Source organism: Portunus trituberculatus, chromosome 43, assembly GCF_017591435.1.
Source record: "Portunus trituberculatus isolate SZX2019 chromosome 43, ASM1759143v1, whole genome shotgun sequence".
Classification (NCBI taxonomy): Eukaryota; Metazoa; Arthropoda; class Malacostraca; order Decapoda; family Portunidae; genus Portunus; species Portunus trituberculatus.
This window is the reverse complement of record NC_059297.1, coordinates 4,929,171-4,944,170: the sequence shown is the minus strand read 5'-3', so window position 1 is coordinate 4,944,170 and position 15,000 is coordinate 4,929,171. Positions and strand designations below refer to the sequence as shown.

Below are 15,000 nucleotides of genomic sequence, written 5' to 3'. Positions count from 1 at the left end.
GTCAGAGGATTAATGGCCAGAGTCTTCACTAAATTAATTTCCTACATAACTTAATAGTAAGGAAAATGAATATGAAAAAGCGTCATGGTACTGAAGAAGTTAAAGTAAGATTATGATCAAATATAGTTGGGTTTAGTTAGGCAAGAATAAAAGTTGGGTAAGATTAAGTTACATTAAGCTGAATTACATTTGGTTAAGCTGGATTACAATAAGTTTAGCTTAGATTACGTTTAGTTAAATCAAGTTAAAGTACGAGAGATTACCTTAAGTTACGTTAGATTACTTTAATTTACATTGAATTAGATTACGTGAAGTTAGATTACGTAAAGTTACACAAGGTTAAGTTAGTTCACGTAAACTTAGGCTAAATCAAGTTAAGGTACGCTAAATTACCCTAAGTTAGATTACATTACTTTACCTTAGGCTGAATTAGACTCCGTTAAGTTAGATTACGTAAAGTTAGACAAGGTTAAGTTAGCTGACGTAAACTTAAGCTAAATCAGATCAGGTTAAGTTACATTAGCTACCACTGTTTTCCCTCTCTTCAACTCTGCTGCTCACCCTCACTCCCTCCCTTCCCTTCACGCACAATACAAGAACCGAGCCTTGTCTTTTGGAGGGAGCGACGATTCTCTCTCTCTCTCTCTCTCTCTCTCTCTCTCTCTCTCTCTCTCTCTCTCTCGATGACTGCAGGGTAATTTTGCTTCCCTGCCTTCTATTCTCCCACTTTCATTATCCCTTGCGCAGATTATCCTGATGATGGCGGTGGTGGTGGTGGCATAAATGGAGGAGGAGGAGGAGGAGGAGGAGGAGGAGGAGGAGGAGGAGGAGGAGGAGGAGGTGGAGGAGGAGGAGGAGGAGATAAGTAAATAATAATGCCACTAATGCTGGAAAACGAAAACTAATAACAGAAGAGAAGATAAATGAAGGAAGATTTAAAAAAGATTGATAAAAAAAAGGAGCAGAGAGAGAGAGAGAGAGAGAGAGAGAGAGAGAGAGAGAGAGAGAGAGAGAGAGAGAGAGAGGCGTGGTAGGCAATCAGGCAGAACAGAACAACAGTTAGTCTGACCAAAAAATAGACAGACAAACGGACCAACAACAATAGAGAGAAAGACAAATAAATAGACAAATAGAACACAAATTAGGAAGTCAAACTCAAATAAAACAGACTCAGAAATAGGGAGACACACACATAGACAGACAGACAGACAGACAGACAGACAGATAGACAGACAGACAGACACACAGACAGAAAGATAGACAGACAGGCAGAAAGATAAACAGAAAGATGGACAGACAGACAGACAGACAGACAGACAGACAGACATAGATAGATAGACTAATTACATTAATCTTTATTTCATTGACAAAACATTACAGAAATACATGCAGACAAACAGACAATCACTTTCATATGTAATTTGTAAACAAGAGTCGCGGTTAAGAATTAAGGAAAAGAAATGCAAATGAATAGGAAAAAAAATAACAGGAACAATTTAAAAGAAAGTATAAAAAAAATATGCAATATTTTCATACCATCTGAGCAAAACTTCACGCAAGACTGTCTCATAATTCCGTATTTAGATTATTTCTGTGTGTGTGTGTGTGTGTGTGTGTGTGTGTGTGTGTGTGTGTGTGTGTGTGTGTGTGTGTGTGTGTGTGTGTGTGTGTGTGTGTGTGTGTGTGTGTGTGTGTGTGCCGTATTAATGAAAAACTTGGAAGGTGGGAAAGAAAACCACAAAAGAAAAATTAAATCGTTCTCATCAAGTCTTTCTGGTACGTGACGTGGGGAAACTTTTTAATTAAGGTCACACTCCATTGAAAGGATCGAGAAAGACTACAGTGCGCTATAGTTCACGGCTACACTGCACTACACCAAGCACTAATACACGGCGGACCAATACACTACACCACAGTAAACACCATACAACACACACACCAGCACACTACACCAAACACAATACCATCACACTGAGTACAAGAAACACTACAATACAACACACTAAACATAATACATTGAACTGAAGTATCATCTTATTCATTTCCTCATTTTTTTCATAAAGATAAGAGGAAAATTACCAGTTTTTTTTTCCCTCTCCACGTTCTGCACCCTTGACCTCCTCCAAGGAAATACAAGGAGGAAAAAATGCAACATCAGGTGTAAAAAAAGTGTATAACCAGCCAGAATAAGACAAAATAGACATGTTTCCATTGACATCACGAGCCGGGAGTCAGACACGAGCCAGACGACGCGTGCGAGACATTCTGGAGCAGGGCGAGACGAGTGTATATAGCATTATCTTGACTGTGCGTGCGTTTAGTGACTTTGTGGTTGAAATTCTTTAGGGAAAGCATAAAGGTGCATTTCAGGTCCGTGCTTTTTACCGAGTGAGTGACCGCAGGATATGTATTAAAGGGCGCCGTCCACGCTCTCGTTAGTGAATGGAAGGGAACTAATTGGTCCTCGCTTTGAACCACCTCCGCTACTGCCTTTGCCTGCTGGGTGCTCCTCTCCTGCCTCCACTGTCCACACGTTACAAAAGATCGCAGAGGATGAAAGTAGAAACGACAGCTCCCTTCATAGCTGTCTGATACACGTTACTAAAGATTGCGAAGGATAATACAAAGAAAGGGAAGCAGTAACGACAGGTCCTTTCATATCTGTCTAATACCCGTACACGCTACTAAAGATTACGGAGGATGATAAAATACAAACAAAAGATAGCAACATAACATACAGCAATGGACTCTTGGGCCGTGTCGAGCCTCCACACCACCGCAACTGAGCTACAACAAGTGGGAGCGATGAACACAGCTGTGGAAGATATGTAGATTTCAATTATTTCTAATTAATAGTTCTGCGGTAAAAATCTGCGGTAGAAGTTAGGTTTACTGAAGCGAATCCTGTAAAAACCTGCACACTTTTTCTTAATTACGTGGTAGATGAATGGTAATTGACTTAGCAATCAAGTTGTTAGTGATGAGTCATTATGGAGCTGAAAAAAGAAGATTGGATATATTTATAAGGCAGGATGATAGGTGGAAATAGGTGCAATACAGAGGTTTGTTTTGTTTTAATTATACCACGGGAATTTATGGTCTAAAGGGAGTACTATTTGGGGTGTGCCTCCTATCTCAAAGCCCATCCGCTAGGAAACCGTTGCCCCGAGTGAGGAAGCCCACTGTACCACGGCGGCCCCTAGTTTCATGTAGAGACTCCCACGTGTAAGTCTGATGGCTTCGTGCAGCGTCCCCTATTTTCCCTGTTTTCTTATGTTCTGATGATATCACGGATTCGTTATGTCCATGTCGAAAATCCAATTTATTTCTGACACAGTGGACAAGGGGTTTTCAATCTGTTCCCCCCTACGCATCATATTGATATTCCTGGAACCAAATTGTGGAAGGATTTAGCGTCGTACAATTCTATCAAGACCGCTTTTAACAGACTGCAGCGGAGGTTATTGGGACTCTCAAAGGTGTAGTGAGGATTGCAGCGATAGTTTAATAGAAGTTTTATATCATCAAAAAGGAAAACAACGCATGAAAATCGGAATAATTGTCTCTCTGGACTTAGAATATGGAACTTATGAGAGGCCTAAGCGTTTAGAGTACTGGTGTTAATGCGATCTAAGTGCCCTTCAGTGTAGAGGGGACGCCTGACTGGAGGTGATACATTTAGCGGGTTTCTTTCCACGGTTCACTAGTCAACAGTTTAAACACACACTTGAAGGCATTGCGCACCCCATGATACACCTCCGACGGACCCCACAAGTAATGCGTGTACCCGAAGTTGAAAATCGCTACTCTAGGAAATGTGGGATCAGGGAAGCCGCGTGACAGCATACAATAATACTCGTAAGTGGGGATAAGCCGAGAATTACGTTGGGTCGGAGCACGTAAACTTTTTTTTTTTTCGTCCACTTGTAATTTGAAAAGAACACTCATCCCTACCAGTTTCTAGAAAAGTTGTACATTTTTTTTGTTTCATTCATATTTTTGTGTGTATACATTGAGGCGTCTCCTTTACATTTTTCATTAACCACAAACCACTATTACATATTTCCTTTCGTTCTATAGCCACGTTTGAATATGATATAGGCCAGACACTTCAAAGCTCTTCCTTAAACCCATCTTTTCATTCCTGTAGGTGCTTGTATTGTGCCTGCATTGCTGTGAAGTATTGGATACTGCAATGAAAGAGGTTAGGTATTCTATAAATCAATTAAGTATCATTTCATCACTTCAAAAAAGCTTCCTGGACCGCCTGAACACTTTGCACCATCCTCTACATTTCCAATTTTTCACTCACCTTAACCCCCATCTTACATTCCCCCTCCTCCCACTCTAATAGTTTGTAATTCATCATTTCTATCCGACAAATTATGCGAGAGGGTTCTATAAGCAGCGGGCTGACTCATGATAAAATACTGTGCCTTTACTGTACCGAACTGTTAGCTGACTGATCGATACTCATTTGGCTTCGCGACACAACAACAACGCCGGTCATTCAGTTCCATAATGATGCTGTTGATGGCACATGAACCCTTTCAGTGCCACGGCAACACTTTCATTAAATTCAGATTGACATGAAAAGATTCTATTAGGCTTAGGATGGCATTTTTATAACAAGGCAGCGAGAAAATCATTTAGAATTAGTCACTTGCTGTAATTTAATGGTTATCTGTTGGTTCGACTAACAATACGAAATTTAACGGAGTTTGGAAATTGTGTGTAGCAGTGAATGCGTTAATTATTCCATTTTCTATCTATTTTTATTTTCTTTGGTGCCCTGCGGGAGGAATGATTCGAAAATAAGTGAGGGCTCTCTTGACCGTCTATAATTCAGCGTTTCTTAACCTGGGGTGCAAGCACCTCCATGGGGTGCTGAAATCAATTTCGGGGGCTGCTGAGGAAGGTCACATATGTGGCGGTAAAAGGTAAAAGGAATACGTTTGGGCAAACGTATTTTTATCGCATATTTTAAAATTCAATACCGGGGTAAACTTTAACGTGATTTTCATATGTTGCAGCATAGTGATATAAAACACTTGATTTGTACGAGCGTTCCACTATTTAATATTTAATCAGTATTACAAGCTTTGTATATTACAAGTGTACACGTTCGGTACGTGTACACCAGACGGCAAGACGCCCCCAGCTCCCCGCTCCCTCGCCACCGCGGCAGAGCCATGCAGTGTATATTACCAGTTTACACATTCGGTACGGTGTTAGCCAATGGTGGAGGGTGCTGAGGTCGAAAAAGGTTAAGAAACACTGGATTATACTCGCATTTATCTCTCTCACGATCATAATTACTCTCATATTCAGAAGCGCTGTGGGTATCTTACCACGAGTATTTTCCAAGGCCACAGAGATGATTAGCGCGGTTTTCATGAGTGTTTCTCCATTTAATAATGTATAAATGTTACCCATCTGCGTCTAGAACCGTAAAAACACTTTAGAAATCTCGTGGAAATTTAAATAAAGCCTTTTGAAATAGTGGAGGTGAAACACAGAAGTGTTTGAGAATACGAGCCTCAAAGTCATAGTGTGTCAAGGTGAGACTCGTGATGGTTGGCGGTGCAGATGTCATCTTTATTTCCGTCCTTGCCCTGCGTCTTTACTGATTTTCACCTTTACACTCCCGTGACTGACCAGATGGTAATAACTCATACCACCACCACATTCAGAGTCACACAGCGCTATGAGGAAACTTCAGGTGATGTAAGAATTGTTACCGAAGAAGAGGCAAAACAGCGAGACAAGAATAAGTGAGTCAAGGGAGGCATTGAAGACAGTGAGTAATACAGAGAGTGAGAGGAGACAAGGATGTGGCTAGTTAGGAAGATTAAGTAAGCTGATAATTGAATATTGAGCATTTAGTGTGGAGAGAACAGGAAGCTTTTAACCCTTTGACCAGCGATTAGATTCTTTTGTTATTATATCAGAGTAATCATAGATGCTTTCTCCAAGATGAAAAAAATGAATAAATAGATACATAGAAATATATGAATAAAGAAAGATAACCAAAACTAAAGCATAACAAAAATTACTCCATAACTCAGATTTCTCATTGCTTTGAAAAATTTTACTTTAACCCTTTCAGTACCATGACGCGTTTCCATATTCATTTTGTTCACTATTTTGTGGTTTTATACAGCTTCAGAAACTAAAAAGGATGATTAAAATAGTGAAGACAGTGGCCATTAACCATAAGACAGTGGCCATTAATCTTCTGATCTCCATAGACCCTTCCTAATGTCAATAAAATCGTCTAATCGTAAACAAATCACAAGGTAAAAATGTGTCCCAGTACTGAAGGGGTTAAATATACACCACAACATTTCGTTCAGTTTGGGAGGTTCCTGCAATCAGCTAAAGGGCTAAAACTAAAGAGAGACTTACTGAAAGGCATGGCAGGTCGGTGAACATACGTAGATACTCGTGCCGGCACATACTGTGTTTTGTTCACGGAAATAAATAAATAAAACCGGGTGGATCTATTTTTATACCGAAACACCGCATTACTTCAAATCGAGGCTTCCTGACACAGAGGGACTCACGCCACGCCTGCCCCTCTCTCCCACCCTCCCACCCCTCCCACCCCCGTACCTTGTGTCGATAGCGTGATTTCGTGGTAGCCGGAAAAATCAGAAACATTACGGTCACGTGACAAAAAAAAAGGAAGAAAACAGATTCATCTTATCACTTGGGGGAATAAGATGACCTAACACACACACACACACACACACACACACACACACACACACACACACACACACACACACACACACACACACACACACACACACACACACACATTAATTTTGTTGAAGCTTTTTTTTATTCTTTCTTCTCTCTCATTTATTCATATTATTTTTACAACAATTAAGTACACATTTGTTTTTTTCATATTTTTTAAGACTAACTAGATTCATTCACACACACACACACACACACACACACACACACACACACACACACACACACACACACACACACACACACACACACACCGCGCAGTGTAGTGGTAAACACGTTCGACTCACAATCGAGAGGGCCGGGTTCGAGTCCCGGCGCGGCAAGGCAAATGGGCAAGCCTCTTAATGTGTGGCCCCTGTTCACCTAGCAGTAAATAGGCACGGGATGTAACTCGAGGGGTTGTGGCCTCGCTTTCCCGGTGTGTGTTGTGTGTTGTGGTCTCAGTCCTACCCGAAGATCGGTCTCTGAGCTCTGAGCTCGCTCCGTAATGGGGAAGACTGGCTGGGTGACCAGCAGGCGACCGAGGTGAATTACACACACACACACACACACACACACACACACACACACACACACACACACACACACACACACACACACACACCAATCTCTGACATTTTCTCATCTTACACGTACGTATATAATTATATCCCCGTTTTTTTCTATAATAAAACAACACCTTATCATTTCGTCCAGCACGTTCTTGAGTTCGTGGAAGGAAACACATTACAGACACATACGATAGCAAACTGATACCTGATTCTTTAACCTTCAGTGCAAGAGGAGACAGAGGAAGGACAGGAGACAGTGCTTCTCTGTCTGTTAGTGGGTAATTCGTCCAGTGATTCAATCTTCACTTGAATAGTAAGTAAAATAAGTCCAAGTTAATATTTCAAGTCTAAATTCAAAGTCTAACCTAATATTTCACGGAGGAGGAGAAAGAGGAGGAGGAGGAAGAGAAGGAAGAGAGAGAGAGAGAGAGAGAGAGAGAGAGAGAGAGAGAGAGAGAGAGAGAGAGAGAGAGTTGGGTCTTCTGTGTATTATTCATAGTTCTTCATCCTTATGTCCTCCCTCTGTCATTTTCTTTTTACCTTCACCGTCTTTTTCAGTCTCCCCTCCCTTCACCTCTTCCCCTCCGTCTCTTAACATGTCATTCGCTCCATTCAGATCAGCCATCCCCTCTCCTCCCCTTCCCTTCCCTCTCCTTCCCTCCCCTTCCCTTTTTCGTTCCTTCCTTACCCTTTTCTTCTCTTCTCTTCTCTTCTCTTCCTCTTCCTCTTTTCTTCCCTCCTGGTATCTCCGTCTTCCCTCATTCTTTAGCCTCTCAGCGATATACCTACACACGTAACTTCCTCTCTCTCTCTCTCTCTCTCTCTCTCTCTCTCTCTCTCTCTCTCTATCTATCTATCTTCCTCTGCTGATAGCGTAAAATCAAGGAAGGTTGGCACTTGAGAGAGAGAGAGAGAGAGAGAGAGAGAGAGAGAGAGAGAGAGAGAGAGAGAGAGAGAGAGAGAGAGAGAGAAAGCATGAATGGGGCGGGATAACGGAGCGTCTATTTCATCATGGGAATGGTGGTTGTTGAGGTGGTGGTGGTGGTGGTGGTGGTGGTGGTGGTGGCCAGGCGAGGGATGGTGTGAGACGCATACTGAAACGAGGAGGAGGAGGAGGAGGAGGAGGAGGGGGAGGAGAAGGAAGGGGTGTGTCAGCTGCGTCAGCAATATGGAATTCGACACTGGAAAATTTACGTATCAGTTGTGAAAGGGGAAAAAAAAGAAGAAAACCGGGAAATGTGTCCTTGAGCATTGACACACACACACACACACACACACACACACACACACACACACACACACACACACACACACAGGTAAAGAAGGTGTGGGTAACGAAAGCTTTAGTATGTGTGTGTGTGTGTGTGTGTGTGTGTGTGTGTGTGTGTGTGTGTGTGTGTGTGTGTGTGTGTGCGTGCGTGTGTGTGTGTCTGTAAGAACAAACATCTAAAAACACACAAATCTTGGCATGGATACACAATACACCACACAAATATCAAACATGCTTTTCGATATTACAACAAACTTTCTTCCATATTCACGTACACTGTGCTATCTATTTAAGACCTCATTGCTCCTGGCTACACTCCTTCCTTCTCACCTTAAAAAAGAAGGAAAAAAAAAAAAACCGTGTAAGACTGAAAGACGGAGCCAGACAGGTGTGGTGGCGAGAAGGAGGCCTGTCATCAATGCATTAGCAAGGTGATAGAAACAGTACTCTCCTAAGTAAACCTCAAGGATAAGAAACACTGACTACACGCGCTACCCAAACACCAAACACATAGAAAGCTGAGGGAGGAGGAAGGTCAAAAGAAGACATGGGAGGAGTACTAGGTCTTGTTGAGGGATCTAGGAATTAGAGGGGCTTGACTAAAGAAAAAAATGTTGGAGGGTTGCCATCAGGTGACTCAAGGTTGACCTACGTGAGGTGGCCCTTCGCCTTACACTGATGGGGAAGGAGATGGAGGAAATGCCAGGCTTCTAGTGATAAGATAGTGGATGTGATTGCCTTTGAGTGTGAGCTAATTGTGAGTTGTGTCTACGAGAGAGAGAGAGAGAGAGAGAGAGAGAGAGAGAGAGAGAGAGAGAGAGAGAGAGAGAGAGAGAGAGAGAGAGAGAGAAGGAGACTGGTTGATTAATTGATTGGTCGGAAATTTCTCCCATGGCGCAGCAAAATTTTATGGCCATATGGCACCATAAAGAGGGAGAGAGAGAGAGAGAGAGAGAGAGAGAGAGAGAGAGAGAGAGAGAGAGAGAGAGAGAGAATCAAAACTACCACCTTCATTACTATCATTACTACTACAACAACAACAACGATAATGACAACAACAACAACAACAGCTACTACTACTACTACTACTACTACTACTACCAACACTTCCGATACCACCACCACCACCAACAACAACAACAAGAACAGCACCAGTTCTACGAATAACAATAACAAATATTATCGTGCCAACAAGGTCAAACAATATCCTTTAGAATACTGTTTGCTTGTTTGTGTGTGTGTGTGTGTGTGTGTGTGTGTGTGTGTGTGTGTGTGTGTATTTAGTATGCAAGCTATAAACAGTGATTAAGTTTAGTAACAATATTGGGTTTATGTAACATTCTTAGTTCCTTTCAGTGCGAGTGTTATACATCGGCGATTATCATTATTATTATTTTGCTTTAATTTTACAAGTGAACTACTGTGATCTCACCAAGGCCACTCGTTATTAGTGATGGTGCACAACAGACTGCAAGAAGCACCCACTCTAAAGCCTAAGATGGTTGCTCAAATTTATTTAAGGACTGATGAAATACATGATGAGTGCTTGCTTGTGGTGATAGGGACGCTGACTTCACTGGCGCACAGTACCAGATTGTGAATGTTCCGTGCAGCCGACAGTCATCCGTGGCCGTGTTAAGACCTGGAAGTGAAATGATGTGTCCAGCACTGCGACGTTAATGAGGACGAGAATGCACTGGTGGTCATTCCCGTCCCTGAGCCACCCGGGACGTGAGGGACGGCAGCTTCTCACGATCAAGACCTTCTAGAACGTGTCGTGACAGGTCTTGACAATGCTGGAGTCGTGCAGATTGTCGTGGTTGGCTAGAGATCTGTCAGACATTAGTTTTTAAATGTCTAGCATCAGTTACTTCAATCTTGATTAAGAGATATAGAGAGATGGACAAAGTGAAGTGCTTTGGGAAAATGTACCAAGGTAAGAACAATTCAAGTCTTGCGCTGCTCCATAACAACCAAAATCTGGGAAACTAATGAGACAGGAAGTGGCTGAGGCGGCTTTCATGTTACTGAGCCGCTACAGGCCTGCTGTGCGAGCACATAGAGGCGAGATCGGCGTATACCCAACCCTACCTCAAAGGAAAATGGGCAGTGTAGCGACCGATATGAGAGGGAGGTCTTAGAGGGCGCTGGGCTGGTGGATTAGGGTGTGGCTGTGGCATGCGATATCTTACAGTCACTTGGGCATCTGTTTTGCTGAAAAGATGCAATACTTTTTTTTTAACTCTGAGTTAGGAATAGCTTCAACACACAGTCAGCAAGTGACAGGAGCTGTAGACAAGTCCGTTAGTGTGCTAAACTATTTTGGATCATGTTTCTCAAGGTTTTATTAAGCCCTGTGACCTTCCACCTAGCACAGCGATGGTAGTGCTGGCAGTGCAGACAGGCAGAGAGTGGCGCGTCAGGTCTGATGATGGACAGGTGACGCGCAGGACTTACTGGCTGGCTTGTTGACGTCTTTAGAATTTTCACCTTACTAATCAATCAGTTTTGATTAGTAACTTTTCCAATTCGTGATTTGGCGAGGCGGCACATATAACTTCTTGGCTGCCTGAGAGCCTTTCCTACCATTCTGATTCTTGGCTACTGGAACCGCTATTATTACCTTGCGCCTGGGTGAATCAATGAGTGAGGCAATGGACGTGCCTGGGTTTCACTGTTGCAGGCGCTCTATTTGGTGCACTCTTACATGGCTAGTCTTCTTTTTGGCTGCAGTATATGATCCAAGCATGCAGCAGTGAGCGTTGGTGAAAAGAATGATCCTATTTTGTATCAACGCTGAGCCTTCATCCTATGAGTGATGCTCCGCCCAGTCATTGAATTTACGCCTGGAGGAGGACGAGGAGTGGTCTAAGCTTCCTGCAGGTAACGGGGTAATACTGGTGGTGTGTAGCTAATGGCAACCCCGGACACTGTGTAGTACTGTAGCGGAAACATGAGTGGTGGTGGTGGTGGTGGTGACGGTGGTGGTGGTAGTGGTGTTGGAGTCGCGGTTAGAAGCCAAACAACCTGCCACACTGATTTCCTTGTGTTTAGTGTTTTCCCACCACCTCAAGTCCTTTAATCTGCCGACTACCTCCTTATGAAACCACGCCATTTATTATGAGATCAAAGGAATGAACTTGAAGGAAAGCTAAACACAGTGGAAAGGAAGACGAGTGAAGGGGGGTTACTTAACATCTGACCACTGCTGTCCTTATCTATCAATGTGACGGTATAATCCCCTGATCGCCATTACCACTGAGCCCTTTCAGTACCATGACGCGTTTCCATATTCATTCTGCTTACTATCTGGTGATTTTATACAGCTTCAGAAACTCATGTGGGGGATTAAGATAATGAAGACTGTGGCTGTTAATCTTCTGACCTCCATAGACCCTTCCTAATGTAAATGAAATGAAAAAATCGTACATAAATCTCAAGATAAAAATGTGTCCAGTATTGAAGAGGTTAAAGGGAATTCCACGTCTCAAATGTACAACTCATTTTGCAAGTGGATAAGAAAACATTGGTCTATAGGACAACAAAACAACTAGAATAAATTACAGAGGCCAACTGAGGCACCACTCCTTAATGAAAAGTCAAGTGTAAGTCCCTGCAAAGGATGTTTGGCTCGGAAGGAAGTGGTCGCCGGCGGGGATGACGTAATGCTGGGGCTGTCCTTGGCTGGGGGTACACGGGATGGTAGATTTACGCGCGTACATGCACCACGCACCACACGATACAGGACACATGGCGGGGATGAGGGGTAGAGGAAGGCGGATCTACAACACACACACACACACACACACACACACACACACACACACACACACCCTCTGGGACATTTTTATAGCACATCCATTAGACACGTACAGGGAATGGTTACTGTACAACACCTCACCACCACCACCTCCACCAAGACCACCACGACCACTCTCACCGCTAACCCCACCACCACCACAACCACCACCACCACTACTACTGCCACAGCTTGCTGTACAGAATGAATAGAAGAGGTCGGGAAAGGGAGCCAATAGATTTCCGGTTTGTCTTTTACCTGTGATAGCAACGTGACGAGAACAATGATCACTCACGTATAGAGGTCATGGCTGCCTCGTCTGTGCCTTCACCCAACAGAAGAGGAAAAAAAAAATATCTAACTTTATATAATATCATCAATTAACTCCTTCAGTACCAAGACGCTTTTTCACCTTAAGTTTTGGGTGTGATTAGACGATTTTATTGACATTGGAAAGGGTCTATGGAGGTCAGGAGATTAACGGCCAGAGTCTTCACTATTTCAACCCTCACATAAGTTTCTGAAGCTGTATAAAACCACCAGATAGTAAGCAGAATGAGTATAAAAAACGCGTCATAGTACTGAATGGGCTAACTACTCCCACGAGAGCCACTTCATTCCATTTTGTTTAAAATTTAGAGTACAACACAAATACTGGAAAGTGAACATATATTGCTGGTCTGAGTTGACTCCAGAACACACCAGGAGAGCAGTAATTCCCGCACAGCCATTAGCCATTAAGAGAGCTATTCATTACCCTTCCAGTAATTGTGTCTGCGTATCCCTCACGGCCGCTGCTGTTGTGCTTGCGGCGATGTATTGGGATGGCTTGAGAGTTATAGTGCTTGGGAAGGGAGATACCGGCCTGAGAGAGAGAGAGAGAGAGAGAGAGAGAGAGAGAGAGAGAGAGAGAGAGAGAGAGAGAGAGAGTGGAATGGCTTGTCTAGTAGAAAGGTATAGAATTCAAGTCAAGCTCATGTCGTCTCACTAAAAGTACTACGTATATCCAAGTTAGTCTTAGGTGTGTGTGTGTGTGTGTGTGTGTGTGTGTGTGTGTGTGTGTGTGTGTGTGTGCCTGAGTTGAATACCAAAGCGTGGATGTAAAGGTAAAAAATCAGGAATCGTGGTCTGAGCACTACGCCCTGAGGCACCTCCACTCCTCGCCGTCCTTCCCTCGTTCCTTCCTCTCTACCTTCTCCTCCTCTTCCTCCTCCTCCTCCTCCTCCTCCTCCTCCTTCTCCTCCTCCTCCCCTCTTACTACCCTTCCCTTCTTATCCTGGTTCATTCCATTCTGTGTACACATCTTTTTTTTTTTCCTTTCCTTTCTTTTATGTTTTCCAATTCATTTTTCTTTTTCCTTCTTTTAAACTCTTCCTGTCCTTCTCCTTCTCTTCTTTCTTCTCTTTTTATACATTTTTTTATATTTCATTCCACGTAAATTATTTTCTCTTTTCATCCTTTATTATTTTATCTAACTGTTCTTTTCTTCCCTTTATCTTTTCCTTCTCTTTCTCTATTCATTCTGTTTTTCTCCTTTTTACTCTCCCCTATTACATCTTTGCTTTCTTCTTCATTTCTTCTTTTCGTATCCTTATCTCTCCTTTCTCTTCCTTGCTACTCTTTCTCTCCTAATGTTTCTCCTCCTTTTTGTTTTTTTACTTTCCTTTTTATGCATATCTTTATTTCTATTCTTTCCATCCTCGAATTTTCATCTCAAGTATCTTCCCCTTTTCCTCTTGCCTTATTTTCTCCTTTCTCAGTGTTCTCTTTATCATCCAGCACATAAAACAACAACTTTCCTCGTATTTATCCTAGGCTTCATCCTCTTCGCCCGCTCTCTTGTTCTCTTCGTCCTCTTGCTCGTCCTCTACTCGTCCTCTTCCTCCTCTTCCTCCACCTCCTCGACCTCTGCCTCTATCCACACAGTGCCTACCACGAAAAGAAAACGCGCTTTTTCTTTCAGCATCTCCTTCGCCTCCTCTTCTCTTCTTCTCCCTCTCCTCTATTCACATTCCTGCATTTCTCGCTTTTACAAAACATGACTGAAAGATGAACAATTGCAAACAGGTAGATAAATTGGCAGAAATATAGATTGATAGATAAATGTAGATAAGTTTTCTCTGCATTTCTCGCTTTTACAAAACATGACTGAAAGATGAACAATTGCAAACAGGTAGATAAATTGGCAGAAATAAAGATAGATTGATAGATAAATGTAGATAAGTTTTCTCTCAAATGAAACATGAGGGAATTTTGAGCAGTAGGATTAGTGATAGTGCCAGAATATAAATAAATGAACAGACAGATGGTTAGGTAAATATGAATAAACGGAAAGACTAGGGTGGTGTTCAAATATGTAGATAGATAGATAAATGAATAAATAGCTAGATGCATACATACATGATAATACAAATTGCTAAAATAAATTATCGAAATCATCAAATATAAATAGAGATAGGGATAAATAGATAGATAGATAGAGATACACTGATAGAGAAAGGTTAGATAGACAAGTAAATAGATAAGTTTACACCCTTACTCAAAGATATGACACCCTAACTTAGTAAAGAAAAAGAGAAAACTGTCGAAATCATCAAATATAAAGAGGAACTTAA

The 15,000-nt window shown here is 42.3% G+C and overlaps 1 protein-coding gene across 1 annotated transcript in view; it reads right to left on the bottom strand.

Moving 5' to 3' along the window:
* The window catches only part of LOC123518173, a 51,847-nt gene that overhangs the window by 32,995 nt on the left and 3,852 nt on the right, over positions 1-15,000 (bottom strand). The gene's annotated exons all lie outside the window — the stretch shown is intronic.